This window comes from Parasteatoda tepidariorum, chromosome 5 (genome assembly GCF_043381705.1).
Source record: "Parasteatoda tepidariorum isolate YZ-2023 chromosome 5, CAS_Ptep_4.0, whole genome shotgun sequence".
Lineage (NCBI taxonomy): Eukaryota > Metazoa > Arthropoda > Arachnida > Araneae > Theridiidae > Parasteatoda > Parasteatoda tepidariorum.
Window position 1 is genome coordinate 16,656,250 of NC_092208.1, and position 16,995 is coordinate 16,673,244.

Genomic DNA, 16,995 nt, shown 5'->3' on the forward strand with positions numbered 1-16,995 from the left:
TTTTTCAGTCATCTAGTAAAAATTACGGTCGTCATCCAAGCATTCTTGTTGGCACTCTTTTCTGTATCATTCATGTTGGCAAATTCCGCCCTTTTTTAAAATACACAAGAAAAAATAAAAAATTAAATAAACGTGAACAAAATCTAAAAACCGACGTATAACCGATTTTGTGCGTCGTATAAACGATATATTTTTACATTAAAATGAATAGGAATGATTTGGGACCACACTAAAACGTCGTATAAATGTAAACGTCGTATAAGTGATCGTCGTATAAACGATGCTCCACTGTATTCACATCTGCCACTACTTCATTGAAGAATAATGGATAATGTACATTAAACAAATATACGACGACCTTGCAAAAGAATGAGAGCAATCATTAATTAAAGTAACGTACACATTTACGATATACAAAGCAACAAAGCAGTATTATTACTTCATAAATAAATATAAAAAAAGTGATTAATAAATAATTTGTAAAAAAAATAACTAACTGATTCATCAATACATCATCCTTTCTTATGCGTCGAATTTATTTTATTTTTTATTTTATAACTGTCGTTGAACAGCCAACCCAATACTATTAATGTTAGGCTCCGTAGCCTTGTAATTTTGAGCCCAATCCAGAAAACAAGGGAACTCTTGAATCGAGTATTCGGAGAAACTTACCTTCGTAGAGGACTTTTTTGATGGAGCTAACCCGCATTTGCGTTACATGGAGAGGAAGACCACGAGAACATCCCACGGTTAGCCCGACGGCAAGGGGACTCGAACCTATGATCCGTCTACCACTGAGGATATTTCACGTCAGCACTGTGGTTGGTGCATGCTGGAAGCGGAATTCGTATCGACTGGGATTCGAACCCGGTTCGCCTCATTGGAAGGCGAATGCTCTATCCCCTGAGCCATCGCGGCTCCCTCGAATTTATTTTATTTTATTTCATATTCGTCGTTGAACAGCCGACTCAATTTTTGGGTTTACGTCTACTAATGTTCAACTCCGTAGCCATGTAATTTTGAACCAATCCGGAAGACAAGGAAACTCCTGGATCAATAAACCAGAGGTATGGATTTGTTATGGGAACATGGAGGACTTTGCGATCCGGCAGATTTAGCGTGCATCAGTCACCATTTACTACACGGAGAGTCTTCGGCCGGCGGGGATCGAACCCACGAACTCTTGAACATGGGCCCAGCGCCCTACCGACCAGGTTATCTTGGCCTCTTCGAATTTATTGGCTGTTCGGAAAATATTTTTTGCTACATTTGGTAAAATAATGAAGTGCCATCACCTAACACAAAAAAAAGCTTTATTTTCAGTCCCGCCCTACATAAATACTATAACAAGTAAATAAGAAAGAAAAGAATCTAATGAAAAAAAAAGCAAAATAGAAAGAAAAGAAAAGAAGCTAATGAAATGAAGAATGATACTTTATGCAACACAAATATATGCGGCGAATTTTTTTTTAATAAAAGGGTAATCATTATTTTTTTTAAAAATTTAACTAACAAGGTTTCGCCCCATTATCTCTTTATGCATAAATAAAAAAATCTTCAATTAATAGTTTGTAAATGGAAATAACTGATTTATCGATACATTTTTCCTTATGTCTCAAAATTGTTGGCTATTTGGAATATTGTGAAAATATTTTGCACTACATTCGGGCAAATAATGAAACTCCATCTAAGACAGAAATGTCTTTTTCTTCAGTTTTTTTTTCCCACACACAAATACCGTAGCTAATCTATATTTGTCACTACTTAAATGAAGAATGATGCTTTGTGCAACTTGGCACACAAAATACACGAGGAGTAATTATTATATAAAAAATATATATATAAAGTAACAAGATTACGCACCATTATCTCTTTATGTATAAATAAAAAATATCATTAATAAATACTTCGTAAACAATAACTAAATGATGAACAAATGCATTATTCGTTACATCACGAACTTGTTGGTTAATTGGAAAATAGTGACTAACAATTTTGTCAATGTTTCGTGCTGTATGTGGCAAAATGGAGAGCTGTCAAACTCAAAAATAACTTATATTCAGTTGGATTTTTTTTTTCTTCGCGTAAATACCACAACAAGAAATCAAAAAGGAAAACACTTCCATATCTGCCACAACTTGAATGAAGAATGATGCTTTATGCAGCATGACAAATATACGACGAATTTTCAACACGCATTGAAAGAAATTCATTTTTTTTTCCTTCTTTCTATGAATGGGAAATTTTATATGCGAGTGGAGGACAATTGAAGTTTACGAAACAGACATTCAAAAGCTATTTACTAGGCATTTAGGTCACCAGTTGACTGCGGGATAGAAAACTTTCAAGGATGTGGTGATGATTCGTCACGAACGACTTTTCATTATTTACTGTATGCATTTATATATTTCATAAATATCCGTAGAAATCTTGAGAAATCTGTAATTTATATTGGTAATCGCGGAAAGAAAAAGTATAGTGGTTTAACAATTGCGCCTAGTAATCTTCTGCTTATGATAAATTCCGTAATTAATTCGTCATCCTTGTTTTTATTTTGTGTGTTATTGAAATCAATGATTATTAATTATGAATGATTGGTGATTTAATAAGAGAAATAACCGCTCCAGTGATGCTCAGAGGAGTGCGACTGTCCAAAGCGTAAAACTAAAAACAACAAGCGTGCTACCCTTCAGTTCCAAGCTACATCCCTATGAGAATTGGATTACGGCCTTTCGTTGTAGATTTATTAAGGTCGAAAATAAACCGTTGTCCCATCTCTCATAGTATATTTAATTTCTTGGGGGGAGGGAATGCCTTGTCCGGTATGCTTTACATTTAGGTATTGTCTGGTATTTCTTACATTAGTTTTATTAAGTAATTTGCCATTGCTCGATATTTACTTTGTTTTATAAGTATAAAGATCATTGCCTGATATTTTCTAAGCTGAAAGTTTTTTTGAATCTTAAATGTGTGAAATTTGTAGCTCCATTCGGGCAAAATAAATAAATAATTTCAGTTACTGAACAAAAACGAATGAATCGAATAATATAAATACAAATTGAGGCTAAGTTGAAGCGTCGAAATACTTTTAAATATTTTTTTATTACTAAGAAAGGTAATATTTTATTTTCGATTTTCCAATTCCGTTCCCGGAAATAAATTCTGTCTGCTCTATTTTTCACATGAAAAATGTCAACATGCATCCCTACTTTTCTCGATCTGAAAAAGATACGGATAAGTTTGCTCCTATAGGGAGGAGGATCAGAGTTGAAGGACTAAGCCAGTGTTTCTTAAAGTTATGACTTTTGCGTACCCTTTCTCAATTTTTCGTAACGCTGTGTACCACTCATAAAAAAATGAATGTATTTTTTACTATAAAAAAATTGCATAAAAGTTAAAAATCACAACTGGCTGTTGACACCACTCATTATTAACTGTTAACTCTGCAAAAAATAGTCAATACAAAAATACGTAATCTTAAATTTTCATGGCTAGCTTTGTTTTTAAATAAAATTTTAAAATTTTCGTTTGTTGCTAGATATTTCGCATAAGAACGCGTACCCCCACTAAACGCGTACCACACTTTGGGAAACACTGGACTAAGCGATGCACACTTCTCAATCTGCTATCTGGCAAACCGGAGATACGATGCTCCTGAAAAAAATGAAAAAATAAGTAAAAATAGTAATCTCTGGTGTAATCAAAGAAAAATTATAGAATCAAAGAAATTATAGAATTTCGTAATTGTTTTAGCAGTATTAAAAACAATGACTATTGGGAATTATTTTGGATTTAATGGAAGAAACCCTGTGCCAGTGGCATGTTGAGGTACGTGGGTGCCAGTGGGCCTAAAAACAACCCTTACTTCCATTCAATGTGAAGCGAGATTCTAAGCATCGTGATTGGATCTTTCGTCTACGTCAGTGATTTATCGCTAACTTCTTTACTTGATATTTTTAAAACTAAACAAGTTTGTACAACAGCCGTTTTAAACTTGAAGTGGCAGTAGAAAAACATAACCCTCATTGATCTATGAAATTGATTCGATTTTGATGATCATCGAATGCATGAGTCATTAAGAAGCTTTATCAATCCAATTTATTCGATTTCATTGGAAGAAAAAATTAATAAAGTTTTTTTTAAAATTTATTTAAGGGGTGAATAAAATAGTTTGAAGCTGAAATTTATCGAATAAAATTACTATTTTATTCATTCATCTTGCGATGCGGTTCTCACAATGAATAAATATGCATTTTAAGACTGATGTATTTTACATCTTTTGCTCTCTTTTAGAGAATCTAAATAAAAATTAAAGAATTTAAATAAAAAATTTACTGTAAGTTCAACTTTGTACTGCGCAGTTTAATAGTTCGAAAGTTCGAAAGTATTTTCGTATTTTTTTACCTCACTATGTAGTTTATGTTCATTACGTCGGACTGCTAAAGTGATTCCGTGCAATGGCCTTTTTTCTTATTAAGAGGTGTTTAATCAACCGTCAAAGGAATGAATACGGAGAGGAGAAATTCTAAATATGCTTTTAATCTTTTTATTTCATTGATAAACTGATGTTGCATATTTCCTCGCCTAGGCAATATCTTTCGAAACAAAGCATGCAAAATAAAAGGCCGTGTCAATCAACCATAATTTGAGATATAAAGGGTGCGCTATTTTATGTTCTCTTTTCTTTTCGGATAAAATGATAGCAATACGATTCCGGCATCAATAATTTTCAAAAGTGTGTTCAGTAATATACATTTGTCCATTTTTAAATATTAGATTTTTTTTTCTGTGTGTAATTTACGTTAAGATACATCATCAAAATCGATTTTCATCAGTAAATTTTATAAAATCTAAAAGAAAAAGGAGGAAAGAAAAGAAATGCACAGCTTTAAATTATCCATTTATAGTGATTGAACGCATAATTTTATTACTTTACATTTTTGAGGGAAAAAAATCTCATTGAAGTTTTAATCCATCGCTAAAAATAGTTATCCATTGACGAACTCAACTGTCGACGAGGCAGTACATGGAAATTTTAAATATGCTTGTAATCATTTTTTATTTAATTTTTACAGATAAATTGATTTTGAATACTCACTCTCCTTGGCAGCATTTCTCGAAAAATTAAAATGGGAGAATGAAATCATTTTGTTAGGGAATATCGGAGATTTCCCTAACAAAAAGCTGATTTTTCGACAAAATTATAGCAATACAAGTAAATAAAAATGACTAAAAGCTTGTTAGCATTTGCTTCTGGTCCATAATCCTTAAACGATTACAAGAGTCTCCGCCTCGTGGCTCCACACTGATAAATTTCAAACTCAGTTCCTAAAAAAATTTAGAGAGAACAAACATGAGAATGATTGTCACTAACTGCGTTGGAACGTTGCTAATATTAGACGAGTTATCTAAGCAAGACATTATTTTTCTCTCCTGATAGCAATTAGTTTTCAGTTAGAAATATATATATATAATTAAATTATTAAATAAATTTGAGTAACAAATTTAATTTGAATAATTAATTGTAAAATTTGAATAACAAATTTTTCAATCTAGATATAATTAATTATCTTTGCAATTCACATTTAGTAGGAAGATCTTCCTCTTCAGTGGAACGACAGACCTGTGTGGGCCCTCGTCTTCTTGAGAAGTCTTTTACTAGCGTCTCTCCATGTGACGAATGTCCTCCATTATTTGGTTTTCAGAATGTCGATGTCTTTTTCGAAACAATATATCCAAGCAAATCAAGGTGGGTCACTTCGCCTGGCTCCTGTTAGCTTGACTAGAAATAATTTCAAATCTTTCTGCATTTAAACTAAAGATCTATCGCCTTTTATCCTTAAGATTTTGAAGTGTTTCACGACATCAGGTTCTTTAAAGATTTTATATAATTCCAAATTTGTTCGCTTTCATCATAAGCCGTTCACCTGAGTTCCACAAATACTTTTTACGACTTTGTTAAATAAAGTAAAAATTCGCTAATTCTATTTCATTACTTTAATTATACATATATGCTCTTTACTTGAGTAAACAAATACTTCTTAAAAATTTTGAATATTTGTTTCTTCTAATAGATTTTGGAAAAATTTGACTCTTATTTTGTTGTTTGAAAAAAGTTTCAAATGATTTTCTCAATGCAAAAAATAATAAAAAATTAGCAAATTGTCCTCCATTATGTTAACCATAGATATGCTTTTAATGTGGCATGGTTTAAATAGTGTCATGGTCAAGAAAGTGTCTTGTGCTTAAAAAATACCCTAGATGTGGAGAAATAAATACCCATAATTTTTAAGAAGCTTTTGTTTAGTCCATACCAGGCCACGTTACGAGCGTATATATGATTAAAAGAATGGAGGACACTTTGTGAATTTTTTGCAATGAGAAAATCATTTAAAACTTTTTTCAGATTACAACGTCAGCGTCATTTTTTTTTTTTTTTGCGAATTTTTTAAATTTTTTTTGAATTAGAAAAACATTTGAAACTTTTTCAGATTACAATATGAGCGTAAGTTATTTCAAAAATACCCATAGGTGTCAAGAAATAAGTACTCAAATTTTTTAAAAAGGATTTGTTTACTCCAATCAATACTACATTAAGAGCATATTTATAGTTAACACATTGAAGGACACTTGGTGAAATTTTTAAAAATTTTTTGCAACAAGAAATTTATTCGAAACATGTTTCAAATTATAAAGTGAGCGTCATTTTTTTTTTCAAAAATGCCCATATGTGTCAAGAAATAAATATTTCAAAAATTTTAAGAAGAATCTGTTTGCTCCAAACAATAATGTGTTAAGAGCATATGTATAATTGACAATAAAGATAACAATTCGAGAATTTTTTATAATTTTTTGCAATGAGGAACTCATTTGAAACTTGATTAAGATTAAAAAATGAGCTTCGATTCTTTCAAGAATATCGACATATGTCAAAAAATATGAACTCAAAAGTTTTAAGAAGAGATTTTTAGTACAAACAATGCTACGTTAAGAGCATACATATAAAAATGAAGGAGGACAATTTGCAAATTTTTTGTAACTTTTCCCAATGAAAACTTCATTTGAAACTTGTTTCAGATTACAAAGTAAGAGTCAAATTTTTCAAAAATACCCATATATGTGAAGAAATAAATACTAAAAAGTTTTTAAGAAGCGTTTGTTTAATCTAGCTAGACCATGCGAGGTTAAGAGCATATACATGGTTAACATAATGGAGGACACTAGGCGAATTTTTACGAAACTTGCGAACTTTGCGAAACTTGCTTCAGGTTAAGAAGTTAGCTTCAAAATTTTTAAACATACACATAGTTGTGATGAAATAAATACCCAAAATTTTTAAGAAACATTTGTTTTGTCCAAGCCCTGCTACGTCATCCCTACAAAGAGATTATCAGTAGGATTGAACTCTCATCCATACTGAGGAAGTGGGGTGTAGTGCTCATTCTATAATAAGAGAAGTCATCAACCCTAAAAGTGGGGTGTAGCGCTCATTTTCCCCCTACTGGATGAGGCCCCTTAATGATGTTAGTAATTACAATTCACTTTATTTATAATTATTATTATTTATTATTATTATTATTTTATTTAATGAACTTAATATGACTGTTTCGATGAAAAGGACTCAGGAAGACCTTAATGGGAGGGAAAGATTTGTTGAAATATGAAAACGACTTTAAATGAATTTCCAATAAATTTCATTCCTGAATAAAAATAATGGCCTCTTTATTTACGATTAAACAGAAATCTTTGATGAATGCTTAAGAGAAATATTTAACATATATTCGACGAATCCTCAGTGAATTTTCGAATCACTAGTTAAAATAACAACTCCTGAAATTCTTACATATGAAAATAAAGTTTTGTTTGACTATATCAAACGATAATCTTTCAAATATTTTGAGAATTTTGTCTACACCAGTGTCACATTTACACTTAATGTAATGTGACAATTTTAATTTCTAATTTTACTTAACCTTTAATTTTTCTGTAAACGTTATTCTTTTTTTCAATNTGTGTAATTTAAATAAATGTCTATAATTATAGGCTATAAAACTTTCACGTAAGAGGTTTATTCATGATCTAAAATAGAAAGGGGAAAATGAAGATTGAGGTCATCGAACCATTTTCTAGTCGTTCGTTCGATTCATAACAAAATCAAGCAACTAAAGAAACTGATGATCATTCTTGGAACTCTTTTTCTATTATTAAGAAGTAAATAATTTTACCATTATGAAAAAATGCTTTTGCAAAATGAGACTCATTAATTCATCTGTTTAATAAAATATTCTAAAGGGTTCTATTCGAGGTCGGTTATTGAACACGGAAAAAGTCTGTTCCTGATTAGGCTTTTATCCAAAATGAAATCTCCAATGAAAATTGTCGTTTGCTGTGCAAGAAATTTAATTTATAATTGGAACAAAAAATTACGGTTACAAATAAAATATCAAAATAAAAAATATTAAAAAACATTAGGAAAATACTTTTTTTTAATGATGTCTTTTAAAATTTCTGGATTTCTTTAAATAAAATAAATGCAACTTGAATTTCATATATTTATTATTGAGATTTTTACGTTAAAAACAACGATTAGTGAACTGTTTTTAAGTTTGCGTTAAAAATCGTTTGCTTATATTTTAATAACTTTAAAGACAAAGCTTTCAGTACAGGGAAATTAAAATCATTTATATTTAAATTCCTTTGAATGTATTATAATCAAAAAAGACATTCGAAAAGGAATTTTATATTTCTGTGATTGACTGTTGTTTTTATTTAGAAATATAAAAAGGAAAGACGTTCTTATTTGATTGTAAAAAAAGTTTTTGCTCTAATGCTTTAATTTTTTTTTAAAGTTTAAGTAATTCTTCTCCAATATTTAGTAGAAACTTTAGACTTAAAAACAGAGTTATTTAAAAAACTCATTTTTAAATTCTACATTAAATTAAGTATGAAAAATATCGTCTGAAGTGAAACGTATAAAATAGAAAGGGGAAAATGAAGATTGAGGTCATCGATGTAAATTTAAAAAAAATGAGCTCTACCATTTTATTACAAAAAATTTTTTTTCTTTTATATAGTTGTAGCATATAAAATCTGTACTTCCCTGCCATTGAATATAAAAAATTTGTTCTTTCCTATCATGGTAGTACATAAAAACTTTACTTTCCCATCATTCTAACGATTAGACTGTTATCTTCCCAGAATCCCGACCATTGCCTCTTCTTTTTTAACCATTACAGTTAATAATAAATAAATAAAAATAAAACCGCTTTTTTTCCTTGCAGAGTATGAAATCTGCACTTTTCTACATACTTTATTCAGTCGAGTTTAGTGTCAGTGTAGTATCTTTAGTTCGACGCAACTTTTCTTATATTTTCCAGTGACATTATTTTTCGAAAAATCTTTATTTTAAGCAATTTTTATCCCTATTTCATTGCAGTTACAGAGCCGTCTGTTAACCGGCATACCTGTTTTCAATGGGATTAATTTTTTTTTTTATACATAATCCAAATCTGCAATAAAAATCGAAGAATTCGATTTAATTTTATTTGTTTATCTACTTGCATGCACGCGTCGGAAATTTTTGAAAAACAAAAAGAAATTCAGCAATTTATTTAATAAATAAACCGAATGTTTTTTGCGTCAAATTTTAATTTTTAACCTTAAAATTCTAAAAATAAAAATGAAAAAATCGTATTATAATTATGCTTTTATTAAAGTTATTTTATTTTAAGCACTATAAAAGGAGATCTATAAAGTTTTATTATTATTTATAAAAATTAAAAATAAATTTTTTTTGGGGGTATATATATTAATTAATCATAACGTTGAATTTAAAAATACAGCTATTTCACTAATTTAAGACTAGGTTAATAACAATTGCACATCATTATCTAAACTAAAATGAATAATTGTAATTATTTCAAATAATTTTTTTAAAATTAAGTTTTGAAAAAAAATTATTTTTAACCCTTAGGATTTCCAGGGGTTACGTGTGCACCTTTTCGACACACTCGCGGTTCATTTTAGCCGCCATCTATCTTTCTTTTTATATAGGGAAAAAATGAGAGGAAAAAATGAGAGGAAAAAATGTTTTTAGAGAAAAATTAAAGAAGCGCCAAAACTGAGATAAATTTTCCGCGATAGCAACCTTCAACAATCTTTTTCGTCTGCTTCTCCAACTTTACTGTTGTGGTAAACCCATATGCCTTTTCGAGTGCGCCTAACCGAACGGACAAAACGAACGAGACGCATGCTGATAGTGGAACTTGTCGTAAATGAAAACTAGCTGCGGAGGGTTTCTGAGAAATAAGACAACCGGCTTTTCTGAGTAAAATCTCAGCGAGTAGAATCATTGGAAGTGATGAAAGCAACCGTAGTGTAGTTTTTATATTACGTATGTACAGCATTAAATGTTCCTCACTTTTGTTACTTTAGCGGCAGTGGCGAGACAAGCTAGTTTTCAGACTTGAAGGCGCTTTCGGATTGGACTGTGATAAAAACTTCTTTAGTTTTATTTCAGAATTTCATTATTGGCAATATCTTAAAAATCGTCTGCTAGATCGTCGTTTGTGACAGTGAGAATTCTTTATTGAAAAAAAAATATTTTTTTTTTCTTCTCTTTTTGTTTCACATATTTGCGATGTGGAATTTGGATTACACCAGCTTTTTATTCCTTTAATGGGTAAGTTGAATTTATTTGGCACAATATCTTATTCGTTTTTTCTATTAATGTTATATGTTTTCAGCTCAACGTAGTTGTGTGAAAATGCTTTTAAATTATTTTTGTTTCCCAAGTTTTTTTTAAAATTTTTATACATGATGCTGAAATTACCGGTTTAATAAAGAAAAGGGGGGATTGGACTCAGATTACATGAAAATATATGAATAAATTTGCCATAGAACATTTTATTTGTTGATTCGAAACTCATGTAAACAAATTTAAATAATAAATTTCTAATACTTTCTAATTACATAAAATACTGTTATTTTAAGTAATAACAGTATTTTATGTAATTAGAAATTACATTTTAAAATCTTTTGTGTCGAAAATATATTTTTTCACTTAAAAAGGAACAAAAATGATACAAGATACATTTGTTATATTGTATGAAAGTATAATAATAAAAAAAAAATGAATTTTCTGTTGTTAATAACTAACAGTTAAAAAAAATGCACCTAGCATTTGTTTAGTATACTGGGTCTTATGAAAAAAACTAGAATAAAAAATATTTTCTTTTACTTATAATAATAAATTTTATACCAGCTACTATAATTCTGCTGCAATATATATTTAAAGCTCTCCTTTTCTTTGGTATGTATTTATGTTTCTTTATGGTAAATAATTAGATAAATTTTGATAAACTATTGCCAAATTTTCGTTACTTGTTCTGATGGTTTTCTTTTTTTGGAATACAGGAAGTTTCTTTTTACCATTGAAAACAAACTTTCCCATATTATTTTTATTTTATAACCGTCCTTGAACAGCAGATCTAATTTTTTTGGGTTTACGATTACTAATGTTCAACTCCGTAGCCTTGTAATTTTGAACTCAATCTAGAAGACAAGGGAACCTTGGATCAAGTAATGGAGGAAATTTGCCTTAGTGGAGGACTTTTTGAGGGAACTAACCCGCATTTGCGTTACATGGAGAGGAAAACCACGAAGACATCCCGCAGTTAGCCTGGGGGCTCTAACCCATGATTCATCAACCACTGAGGATATTTTATGTCAGTGCGAGCCGGGTGCGGAATTCATATCGACAAGCCATGGCTGGGATTCGAACCTGGTTTATCGCATTGGAACGCGCACGCATTATACCCTGAGCTGCCACTGCTCCTATCAATATTATTACAATATTTGATCTATGAGAAAGTGTTGGAGTAAAAATTTCAAGGTTTTCAATTTTATTTTTCACTCTTGTAGAATTTTGTTTACGCCTATTGGCGTCAATGCGCCGTCCTAATACCATCAGTGTAGGCATGCAGCAAGTCTGTTTTTAAATATATAAATACAATACTTTATCTTAAATTAATAATTTTATTATGTCATTTTATTTTCATGAATATTATAAGAAATGAAAAGTTCTTCATATTATGTTTATTGCATTTTTGGGATTTTCATTTCATCCCAATGGAAATTGTAAAGGAAATTTTAAACTAAATTATTAAATCTTTGGGCAATGTAATGATAAGCCACATTGGTTATATTGGCCAATGACCTTTACCTATAGACTTTATTTAAACACACGTAATTTGGAGTGGCTTAAACAAATACTGAGATAACTGCTAATTTGAATTGTTTTAAGTTTAGCTTAGTATTTAAGTTTTCTAATTTACTTTTGATACGACTTCGAAATTATCAAAATTTGAATAAAAGATGGAATTGGAACATTGGTAGGAATAAGAAATTCTATGAAAATTAATGCGACTTGAATAATCCATGTTCAAATCAGCAAGGGTCATTCTTCATTCTAGACTTTTGTTAAAGGTCGTGTTTTTGTGAATTTTTGAAAAATCATCTTATAATTTCCTGAATATAATTACCGAAGGATCGATTAATTTCTGCCAAGGTCCTGTCCTGTTTTTAAGAATAAGTGAAACTATGTGGAAAAACAAGGAATTCCGTATCTTTCAAGGAGTTGTGGTTGTAAAAGAATGAATTTAACCTGTTATCGACTCTGTTTTTAAAGCGAAAAATTTTGTGAAGGGGCCATTTTTAAAATAAGAAATATTATAAACGGTCTATTTTTAGTTAAAATAATTTGTGATCCGCTACTGTTAACGGATCATGTGGCCATCTTGTGTTATTAATGAACCTATGTTTCTCTTAAATAATCCCTATTTTGTGTAAATTTTAATCTTAATTTATGATAAAGATTCTAAAAATACATGTAAAAGATGTTTTTTACGGAACGTCCTATTTGTATTTACACCAATTTTTCTCCATGTGACCTAAACTTAATTTATGATCATTTGCGCCGAAACAATGTTTTTTTTTAATTTCAAATAAATTTGATATTATGTAGAAAAAACAATCCTTCAATCTTCAAAACAAGCTGTGACATTTAGGATGGACGTCAGTTTGGATTAAATGTCAGACACAAGAGCTTTGTATTTCCAGAATAATTTGAAAATTCCTGAATAATTTGTATGGCATGTTAAATGATTAAAATTTCTCCTAAAATTTACCCCATCGCCGAATTTTATTTGGATCTTGCATCAATTATCTCAATATGAACTAAATTTATAGATATTAAATCACTGATAGCTTTTTTTTTTCGTTCTTCCTTTTTCGTTTCTTTTAATTTCAAATACATTTTAAATTTTTTTTTAAGTTGTTGTAGAGTTTTTGCTGGAATTAGTTGTAATAGTGTGAAATCACTATCTTCATAATAAGTGTGACATTTAGAATTGACGTCATTCTAGATTAAACGAGTTCATTGCCAGACTCAGAAGCTTAAAGTTGATGATAGACGGGTTCGTTTCGTGTTACAGTTATTTGTTTTATAGTGGCATTCATTGATAGATATTACATTTCACAATTTTATCGTCTTTTTTTTTACAGATAAAAATCGAACATCAATTCATAAATCACTAATTGAGAAGAGATAAAAATGAACCGTTACATGGATCTTTAAATGATTCCCTACTTATTGAAAGATTTTGCATTTTATCTCTCTTTCTTTTTTGAGCTTATATGTAAAATATATGTGTATACTTTTTATAGATTTGATGTCATATATCTATTTAAGTCCGACAAAGAATAAAATGGGCAGGCCACGTTATCAGAATGGACGAAGATCGTACCACAAAAAGAGTTTTCAATGCCAGACCAGTTGGCACAAGAAAAAGAGGCAGGCCGAATTTGAGATGTATAGATGGCCTAGAGCAGGGGTGGCGAACCTTTATACACCAACGCGCCATTTTCTCTAAAAAAATTTGGTTAATGAGGTCATAGACGTGCCGTCAAATAATTTTGACTTCGTGATTATTGAGAAAATAATAATAGTAAATATTATCAACTCAAAACTCTTTATTTACATTGAAAAAAAAAAACATTTTGCAATATCTCAGTTATACGCGTAATTCAACTTTCAAGTAACATTAGTGTGACTTCTGTTGATGCAGATTAGATGACAAATAACTTATATTAGGTTGTAAGATGTTAGTTTAAGCAGGACTGTTAATTTTTTTTTCGCTAGTTATTTATTGTTAGCTTGTTTTTTATGGTTATTAATTGTTTTTTTAGCATTAATTTTTAGTTTATTTTTGTTAATATTGTTTATTTTTTGTGAATTTTAATTTAATTGTTACATGTGCTTATCGGTGGAGTGCCCAAAATATTGTGTCGAGTGCCATAAATGGCACGCGTGCCATTAGTTCGCCATCCCTGGCCTAGAGAAAGACTTTTTGGTCTTAAAAACTGAAAATTGGGAAACACTAGCAAAAAAAAGGTTAGCCTGGAAAAAACTTCTTGAGAAGGCCCATACAGGGCTGTTGAGCCATTGATGATGATATATTTAAGTCATTTAATTTAAACTGTTAAAATCACTGAATCCTAACTACGTATAATTAGCTCTAAACAGGATAATAGTTTTACCTGTTTAACAGGTTACTATGTTAACGATGAAGATGTTTTACCTGTTAAACAGGATAATAGTTTTTTCCTAGTGCGTAGATATAGTTAACAATAGTTCGCTATTGTTTCACTACTTTGAATGTATTTTTCGCGAACACTAATGTCCAAATTTAAAACGGGAAGTGGTTAGGTCGACTTATAATAAAGAAATAGTCCGCCAAGAATTATACTTTAATTTTGGGCGAAGAACGATTTTAAACTATTTTATGGCTCTGAAGTCTTAACAATTTTTTGCGTTATGATGGCTTATAAAATTTAAAATTAGAAATTATTATATCTCTTGGCGAAAGTGCTTCGAATAAAACCTTTATAAAAATGATTAACTTTCAAAAAATCTGAATGAAAAGGAAAATGTGAAATTCCCTGAAAATATATATGATTTGTTTAAAGATTAAATTCCTTTTTTTTTTCCTCGATATTTTCAAATGAAATTTAAAATCTCGACTCTTTTTAAAGAATCTAAGATAACTTAAACGCATGGCTAGAATTAATCTCGCTTTCGTCACTTCTTTTGGCGGAAAGCAATAATTTTTTTTTCATATCAAATACGAGGAAATAACTTCAGATGAGGTTTTTGCGAATTGCTGGAGTTGTCTTCTATTCCTAGAAAGTCGTCAATCCGCCGTATTCGCAGATGCGCAAACAACAATTTCTGGCGATATTTATATACTTTTTCTGACGAATATTTTTTTTTTCACTATATCGTTCAATACACTGATATGTTTTTAATGTTTGCTTGATTTACTGCAATGCGGAAAAAGGGAGGAGAAATCTGAAATGTAAAAAAATGATTTTTACATTTCAGATGTTTACAATTTCTCTATTTAATTTTTTAATGCAACGCCTTCGAGTAATTGCATACTGTGCATTTTATTTTTTACTTTTACCGTTTTAATATGTGTTCCTAGAAGTCTTCGAAGGCTTTTATCACATTAAAAAACGTTTTTATGCGAATAAAATGCTATTTTCGTGCTGTGAGATTCGTGAAACAGTTATTCATGGCAAGTTTAACCAATCTTTTGCCAGCGCCGTCTGTGCTAAATAAGAAAATGACATAAAATGCTTAAGTTGTAATGGTGAAAAGCGTTTGTGATCTAATTTTTTAACATTTGAAAAGTTACTCCAACGCTGCATTATCTGAGTTATTAAAAAATTGCAAAGGGAACTATTTATTGATTTCGATAATTTTCCTCTTGGTGGAAAAATCTAAGTTGGCGTTTTTTGTAAAAAGTTTAATTTGATCAATTGGTATGTAACCATAGAAACCATGCATAAACACTCGTATTTAATAATTAAGAAAAAACAATTCTTTTTTAAATATTTATGATTAAAAAGACGCTGTCGTAACTTACAAAAATGTGGACACACAGCTATGAAATGAAATTTTATCTAAGAATCATTTAGGATATTATGGCAGATTATTTCCTAAGTGAGGGAAATTTCTTTATTCTTCTCTTCAACGAAACTAAGATTGGTTTCGAAAAAAACCTTGAGAAAGACTTAAGTTCTTGCGCTGGTCTAATATGTTGCTTTCCACACTTTTCAGCAACTTTTAAACTGCTTCATTCTAAGTTGAATGAACTTAAATGGAAATTCGACTCTCCAGGCACCGTGACTGTGCAACTGACCCGATATTCATTGTTTTTGTTTGTTTGTTTTTTTCGAATGGCATATCACGTTTTATCACCCATTTTTTCTTTGGAAGAAAAATTTTATCTTGGGAGATTGTGGATTTTTTTTTAAAGTTCAAGGCAGAACTGAAAAAATAAAAAAGGGTAAACATATTTTCTGTAAATAATACTGTTTTTTTCCCCTTGATTTATTTTTTTCATTTTTTAATTAAAATGGTTTCTTTATTTGTGATGGTCCTAGAACTACTAGAAAAAAAGCGGAGGAATAAATTCTTTAAAGAGAGAGAAAGAAAGCAACACATTTTTGCTAAAAATTTAAAATAAAAAAGCTGGTCAAATGTAGATTTTGTAAATAGGACAGCTCAATGTAGAATATCGCCGTTTTAAAGCATCCTAGAACTAACCCTAACTGTAATTTAGAGACAAAAAATTCGCACACATTAAATCTGTTCAATATTGATACATGACTCGTTGGTTCATTTGCCGGATACAACTAAAATTTGATTTAAACCGCTAAAAAATAATTATTAGTGGGACCAATATTTAGTGTAAAGAATATGTTTTTTTTTTCTTCTTTCGTTTTTCGTGTTTTCGTCTGATTTTATTGCTAAAAAATAGCATATTTCATCTTAATTTTGAACATTAAAAATTTATCGTATTGTAATTTTGCATTCAATTCGCTTTGTATACTTTTTTTAACCAAATAAATAATTAATCAAGACTCATA

At 30.0% G+C, this 16,995-nt stretch overlaps 1 protein-coding gene across 1 annotated transcript in view; it reads left to right on the forward strand.

Annotated features, from left to right (window-relative positions):
* Window positions 1-10,204: 10,204 nt before the first annotated feature.
* LOC107456960 (suppressor of cytokine signaling 2) overlaps window positions 10,205-16,995 on the forward strand; it is a 43,564-nt gene continuing 36,773 nt past the window's right edge. Inside the window, exon 1 of the mRNA XM_043044823.2 lies at window positions 10,205-10,681. The gene's annotated coding sequence lies outside the window, so the exon portion shown is untranslated. The remainder of the gene's footprint in view (window positions 10,682-16,995) is intronic.